Below are 8008 nucleotides of genomic sequence, written 5' to 3' on the forward strand. Positions count from 1 at the left end.
AGACCCTGGGCCTCCCGTACAGGAATAAGCCATCTCAGGCCCCAGAGAGCTCACGTCACTGAAGACAGCCAAAACCAGACTACCAGGTGAACGCAGAGAAGCTCACCCTTCAGAGGCGTTTGATGCCTCCTATCGTCAGTCTACACCCTAGGCTCTTGAAAGGGAATGGCACCATGCGCCAGGACCACTGCTGGCAAAAGAGCATCTTAGACAGAAAATATCCTGGCTGCTCTAGGAAGGAGAACCTTCCAGAACTTAACAGCAGGTAACTGCTCCGAAAGCCAAGGAACAATCACACCAGGGGAATCCGAGGACTTGCGCCCTTATTAACTAATGAGTAGCAAAACGCATGTCCAGCGGGTGAAATAGCACATGACCCACCTGCTAAACACGGCTGAGAATATTCTAAGAAGGAACTAACCAAGACAGAGTTGCCATAGTAAAGTGAAAAGGTATGTTTTTAAAAGAGATCTTTTATATGCATTCTTCCTCTTTTGTTTGGGTTTTGTTTTTTTGTGTTTCATTTTTGTTCTATAAACTATTACAGTATATTTGAAGCTAAAATAGACGGTTTTACATTTTATCATGGTTAAATAACCATTTCATGTGAATAAGGCTGTAACATTTCACTGGTTTTGTGTGGGCTTTGTTTTCACACCCTGCCTAAAGCGTTAGCACAGTACTGCTGCCCAGAAAAGTGACTCCAGTGACTGGGAAGGAGAAAACCAGAAGTCTCGCCAGGTTCAGGACCGCAAACTACATCTGATGGGAGCTTTGCAGAGGTGGCAGCAGGTGCTCAGACCTCACCCCATTAACAGTTCAATAATCTGCACTCACATAGGTCATTTTGTTCCATTCTCACCCCAGCAGAGCCTCCCGGTGAACTCGGTGTTTCCCCGCAGGAACCCACCTGCCCTGCTGAGCATAGATTTTGGCAGGACAGGGTCTCAGGTTATGCTGGGATTAACGTGATGTTATGCTCAACCCACACAGCTCAGCTGAGGGCCAGACTCACACAGGGAACCAGGCTGATAGGGCAGCCACTGCAGGGAACACAGCCAGTGGCAGAGGCCAAGGGAGGAAGAGGAGACTCACTTCCCCTTGCAGGTCACTGGTCAGAGCAAGTCATGTGGCCACTCCCATTTCACGTGGCTGGGCCCGCATGTGGCCATGCCCCTTGAATGTCACTGGTCAGAATGAGTCATGTGGCCACACTCCTTGCATGTCATTGGTCAGAGTGAGTCACATGGCCACACCTGACTTCAATGCGAGCAAAGATTAGGGGTCCAAAGTTAAGGGAAACAGCCTGTGAGCAGCCCTAAGAGTCGCCACCAGGACTGAGTGCTTCTAACCTAAGTGGCCTGAAGTGTGTGTGAAACTAAGGGGAGATGCAAATTTCCAGGAATCACCACCAGGAATGTAGAGCCTGACGCTGACTACCCTGCAGACCCGGCTAGATCAGGGCTTTTCAATGGAACCACCTAGAGCCCCTTAAAGAAGAGTAATCACACAGCCCCCAGTAAGGTCCGATGAGTGGAATCCTAGGTTGTGGTTTCTAGGGGAAACATTGAACCCACCTGAACCAATGGCCTCTTAAGACCCTTTCCCGCCCCACCTTCCCCAAGACATCCCTTCTAAGATGGCCTGTTGTCTAGATTTAGAAAGGAGCCTGTGCCCAAAATTTGCTGGTGCATCTAACCCCCAGGGCTGAGTCCGTCAGAGCATTATTACAGCACTGCCTCCAGAATATTTATAGTCCACATTTAAATGTTAGCTGAGCCATGATGGCTTTGAGAGGGTAAAGCAGTTAAGAGCAGGGGAAAGTTGGCATTTGGATGCAGCCTAGGCTTCCTGTGCCTTCTCGGGCGTGGTAGCAGTTCATGTGCAAACATCTTAAAGGTAATCATCCGAATGAGACATCTTCCTCATTAGGGTCTCTCATTAACTGAGGAAAGAAAAGCATGTGAAGCATCTTTATTTTTTCTCCTGGAGGTGGCTGGAATTTCAATCTTCTCCAAGTAAATGTGGACCCATTAGGTTGTTTTATAAAAGAATGCTTTGTTTTTATAATTCTTGCTACAGCAACTTCTCCTTTTCATTTCTATCTCTTTTTACTGGAGGACCCCTGGAGAAAGTAGTTTGGGGCGCTTCATCCTTATTAGATGCAGATCAAGCAGATCCTGTTCACTTGGTTTCAGCTTTTCTTTCATGGCATCAGGGGCAGGATATTATTTGCAAGCAGCCAAGGTAATTACCATCCAGCAGGGTCCAATTGTTTTCAATTAAAAGCTTTACTGCAGTCTTTAGTTTTTAATACCATTGTGGCCATCTGCTTTCACTGAAGATCTACCAGCCAAAAGCCCAGGCCACATCTTAATGCCATTAACTCCTGAGAACCACTTTCCTCCAAAATGAAAAAACTCAATAGTCCAGGGAAGAGATGGCAATGGCCTGTGGATCTTTGGTGGCCTGGGGAAAGCAGCAGTGTAGGACTCCAGAAGGTCACTCTCAGAAGACAGGCACCTCCTCTTCTTGCCTGAAGTGCTAGGTAAATTGTTTTAATTCTCACTTTATTTCAACAGGCAATGCTCAGCTTTCACTGCCCTGCTTCCCCGTTTCCAGCCAGTCTCCGTATTCTAAAACTCTTGCATTCAAACTCTCTGTCTGTAATTGCACCAAATGTATCCTTTGGGTGAGGATATTTCCCATTTTTGGTTTTCAATTACAACTCTGATTAGGTCACCCTGACCTGACTCAAAATCTAGGTGGGGGTCCATTGTAAATAGCCACCATGTTTACCAAGAGAGACTCACGTTGTGATAGAAGGTATTTTAACTGTTTTTATAGCTTAGAGCCTGGACTCCATTTCAGAGGCTGCAAAGTTAGCAGAAGTTAACTTGGGTGTTTTATGGACTTCTCAAGGGTGGCAGCCCAAGGGCCAGACTTAAAGTTTCCAGCACACATTTAGCTCACTCTTGGTGATATAAACTGCAGATTGGCTCCACAAAATCCATTCACACAGCTCCATTTCCTTGCCTTCCTCTATAACACAGGCTCTTTTGCAGCTCACAGCCCTGGCCAATAAGACAGACGTGCAAGTCACAGACGAGATTCCTTCCCAAATAAAAAGGCACAGCCTTAGCAAAGAGAAACCAGAGACATTTTGATTCCTTTCCCCTTGTCTTTTCTCTGTATGTATTTTGGCCTGGGAGTCTGAAGAAGCAGCCAACATCTCACAAAGCTGAATTAGCAAATGCGAAACCAAAGGCATAAATACTAAGGATGGTCAAGCAGAAATTCAGAAGGAACCTGAGTCCTGAATGGCACAGGACTAGCCCTAGACTGCTCGTACCCAGACTTCTGATATGCGAGGCATAAAAATCACAAGCTACTTCAGACCCAGCAGTAGGATCTGCTGTTATTTGGGGAGAAAAAAACGCTTTCCTAGCTAAGAGAGCAATTGAACCAAGAAAATAGTCGCAAAAGGGTCTGAGGAAACCAGAGTAGCCTCTGGGTCCAGACCAAGAAAATATTTCCATTTTGAGCAGCAAATTTAATCTCTTAATTCTCAAAACTGTAAAGTGAAGGGGAAAAAAAGTCTTGAAGGAATTAGCCAAACTGAAAGAATTTAGGTTTGCAAAATTAGAAAGCCATGTGTAGTAGTTGTTGCTGTTCTCCAAATATTTCTGGATTTCCTTCTTTCAGGAACATGATAAGAATATGCTTCCATGCCCCTTTGGACAGGATGCAAAACCATATGATTTTCTTTGGCCATTGAAAGGAGAATTCAAATGAAGGGTCATTCCGAAACTGAAGATTTAAGAACCAGGGTGCATTCTGACAAGTTCTCTTCATCTCATTGAGATTATAAGGAAACACAGGTCAAAATGAATCTTCTTGTCAACTTGGGTCCCCAAAGGTCTACCATGAGCAGTGCCCCCTGCCGACCCACACTGGACATGCAGCTTCAGTGAGGAAGCAACCTGTACTGTAGATGTTAAGAGTTGGCTGCTACAGCACCATAACCTGTCCCATGGGACCACGACTCCATGCTAACAAACACACTCTAAATAATGCAGACATATCCAGTTGGAGAAAAAGACCTCTGAAATGACTGAAAATTTGCTCAGGAATTTTTTAAGCAGATACACCAAGGAATGTCGTGAAGAGTGAAAGACAAGGGCAGTGGGTCCCAAACTTTCGCGTACGTCACAGTCACTTGGGCATTTCTTTATATACAGAGTTGATTTACAACGTTCCATCAATTTCTGCTGTACAGCAAAGTGACACAGTTATACATATATATACATTCACTTGGGGCATTTCTAATAATCCTGATTCCCAGGTCGATAGCCACACAAATTAAACCAGAATGTCCAGGGGTGAGAGCCAAGCATTGGAATGTTATAAAGATCCCAAGTAATTCCCACGTGCAAGAAAATTTGGGAACCAGTCCATCAAAGTCTTTTTATCTCATTTTTTAAAAAATTTTTATCTTTCCATTTCTTTACATCTTCTTTGATTTCTTTGATTAAAGTTTTATAGTTCTCGGCATATAGGTCCTTTACCTCCTTGGTCAGTGTATTCCGAGGTATTTGATTTTGTGAGGTGCAATTTTAAAAGGTATCATATTTTTGTATTCCTTTTCTAATATTTCATTGCTGGTATACAGAAATGCAACTGACTTCTGAATGTTAATCTTATATCCTGCTACTTTGCTGAATTTATTAATCAGTTCAAGTAGTTTTGGGATTGAGTCCTTAGGGTTTTCTATGTATAGTATCATGTCATCTGCATACAGTGACAGTTTTGTCTCTTCTCTTCCTATATGGATGCCTTTATTTCTTTTTGTCTAATTGCTGTGGCTAGGACTTCCAAAACTATGTTGAAGAGCAGTGGTGAGAGTGGGCATCCTGTCTTGTTCCAGATTTGAGGAGAAGGCTTTCAGTTTTTCCCCATTGAGTATTATATTTGCTGTGGGTTTATCATAATGGCTTTGATTATATTCAGGAATGTTCCCCTATACCCACTTTGGCGAGGGTCTTGATCATGAATGATGTTGGACTTTGTCAAATGCTTTTTCTGCATCTATTGAGATGATCATATGATTTTTGACTTTTTTTTGTTAATGTGGTGTATGATGTTGATTGATTTGCATATGTTGAACCATCTTTGTGAATCTGGGATGAACCCTACCTGGTCATGGTGTATACTTTTTTTGATATGTTGTTGGATTTGGTTGGCTAAGATTTTGTTGAGAATTTTTGCATCTATATTCATCAATGATATTGGGCGATAGTTTTCTTTTTTGGTGGTATCTCTGTCTGGTTTTGGAATGAGGGTGATGGTGGCATCACAGAATGTCTTTGGGAGTATTCCTTCTCTTCAACCTTAAAATTTTATTTAAGTATTGTTTACTTACAATGCTGCTGTACAGCAAAGTAATTATCTATTCTTTTCAGATTCTTTTCCCATATAGGTTACTATAAAATATTAAGCATAGTTTCCTGTGCTATACCGTAGGCCCTTATTTTTTATCTGCTTTATATATAGTAGGGTTTATATCTTAATCCCAAACTCTTCCCTGGATTTTCCCCTTTGGTAACCACAAGTTTGTTTTCTATGTCTATGAGTCTGTTTCTGCTCTGTAAATAAGTTCATTTGTGTCACTTTTTTTTAGATTCTACATATAAGTGGTATCATATGATATTTGTCTTTATCCAGCTTATGATAATGTCTGGGTCCATCCACGTTGCTGCACATGGCATTATTTCATTCCCTTTTTGGCTGATAAATATTCCATTAATGTAAATATACATCTCGATCCATTCATCTGTCATTGGACATTTAGGTTGCTTCTATGTCTTGGCTATAGTAAATAGAGCTGCAGTGAACATTGGGGTGCATGTATCTTTTCAAATTAGAGTTTTCTCTGGATATATGCCCAGGTATGGGCTTGCTGGATCATGTGGTAATTACAGTTTTTGTTTTTTAAGGAACCTCCATACTGTTCTTCATAGTGTCTGCACCAATTTACATTCCCACCAACACTGTGGGAGGATTCCCTTTTCTCCACACCCTTTCCAATATTCATTATTTGTGGACTTTTTGATGGTGGCCATTCCGACTGGTGTGAGCTGATAGAAAGAAAGAAAGAAAGAAAGAAAGAAAGAAAAAAAAAAAAAAAAAAAAAAAAAAAAAAAAAAAAAAAAAAAAAAAAAAAAAAAAAAAAAGAAAGAAAGAAAGAAAGAAAGAAAGAAACTTCCAGTGAGCATAAAATATTTATGTCAGGGAAGACAAAGAGCGATGGCGGCCATGCTAGAAAAGGAAGGGTCAGCCAATGATCCAACTGGGAGGGCAAATCGCAGTTTATGCACCTGGCACAGGTAGGAAGGGCGGAAACTCTGCTCCCCAACACCCCTGTACTGCCTGCTCCGTACGCATTTAAGGGAACCCCGTCTGTGGCCTTAGTTACCTAACATCTCAATGAGTCAACTCTTCAGCAAATATGAGCATCTTTGGAATTTTTTTGTGAAAGACAAGTTTCCCAAACATGCATGCCCCACTGTCCTCCCCAGGCTCCTGGGCTTCCGATATTATCCGAGAGTTCTGGTAGTTTCTCTACGGTTCAGGTCTCAGTCTAGGCTTCAGAAAGGAGAGGAGTAGGTGACACCCTGCACCCAACAGTTAGTCTCAGATACAAAGCCCTGCCCTAGCCTGCAGTGTGCCTCTGCCTTCATGCAAAATGACATTGGAAATCTCATCATACTGAATTGCTCTTTCTAGAAATGAACAAAGAAAGGAATTAGATATTTGAAAGTTCTCCATGCACCGCTTGCACCTCAAAGACCCCCAAACTATTTTTATAAGGCTTATGACAAATCTGAGTGAGGTCAGCCCAACCTGGAAAATCCCTAGGAGCCCTTCAGATGCCTGTTCCTGCTGGGCTTAACTACACACCGCGCATTCCACCCGGTCCTTCGACCTCTGCCCAGACTTCCCACCCCCACGCCCAGCAGTCTTTCCTGTTGGGCCTCTGGAGTTATTCAAGAACCCGAGCACGTAGCAGAGCCATCACGATGCTCTCTCCTCAGCTGGCTTGGCTAATGGCCACTTCCTGCGGTTGTCAAATGAAAAGAGAAAAACTAGCATATCCCCAATGACTTACTGTATCGCTTCCCGTATCTGACTCTCTGGCAGCCGGCATCACTTAACATCACTCATAAATTAAGAGCCTTTTGCGTGGGTGCCGCAGCTGAGCCCTCCACCCCGTTTTGCTGATTATAAGGAAACTTTGCCAGGACTTCCATTATGAATAGTCATTTCCTAAAATGTAGCTCCAACAGCACCGACATCTAATCATGCCTTAAATGAATGAGCAGAGGCTGTACACGCACCCTGGACACCTCTGAGCTCATCCTGAAGATTAAAGGGACGTCTTCAGTGTTCCCCCGGCGCACACAACGCCCACGAAGTCAGCTTCACCTTGACCCCCTCAGCCTTCTCCCTCGCACCCCTCTTGGCCTCCAGCCTCCGGGACATCCCCCACACGCCTCCGCATTTCTAGGCTTGCCCAGTTTCTCCTCCCGCCATGCCCTGGCCTGTGAGAGGAGTCCAAGTGAGCTCCGGCTCTTGCGCTTTGCCGGACTCCTCGGCTGCCCCGTGGTACTGAGGCTGGACCGTTCCATCCGCACCCCTTCAGCCTCCCGCGCAGGTGCCCAGGGTGGTGGGCTACACGGTGCTGATGTTAGCAAACATTCCTTTCCACCCTGACGGATGCTGGGGACCAGGGGAAGACTCTCCTGCTGCCATAAATGTGTGTCTGTCTGTCTTGTACATTTGTTTTGTTTCTTCAGTATAGAATTGTGAGTGGCACTAGAGTTGGAGTCAGATGGCCCAGTTTTCATGCTGGCTTTGCTTTACCCACGGTGTGGCCTCTGCAGCCCTTTGGGGAAGTGTGCTGTGTTTGGGCAAATCCCAGTGTCTCTGACCTGCAGCTTCCCTGTTT

This window comes from Sus scrofa, chromosome 1 (assembly GCF_000003025.6).
Source record: "Sus scrofa isolate TJ Tabasco breed Duroc chromosome 1, Sscrofa11.1, whole genome shotgun sequence".
Lineage (NCBI taxonomy): Eukaryota > Metazoa > Chordata > Mammalia > Artiodactyla > Suidae > Sus > Sus scrofa.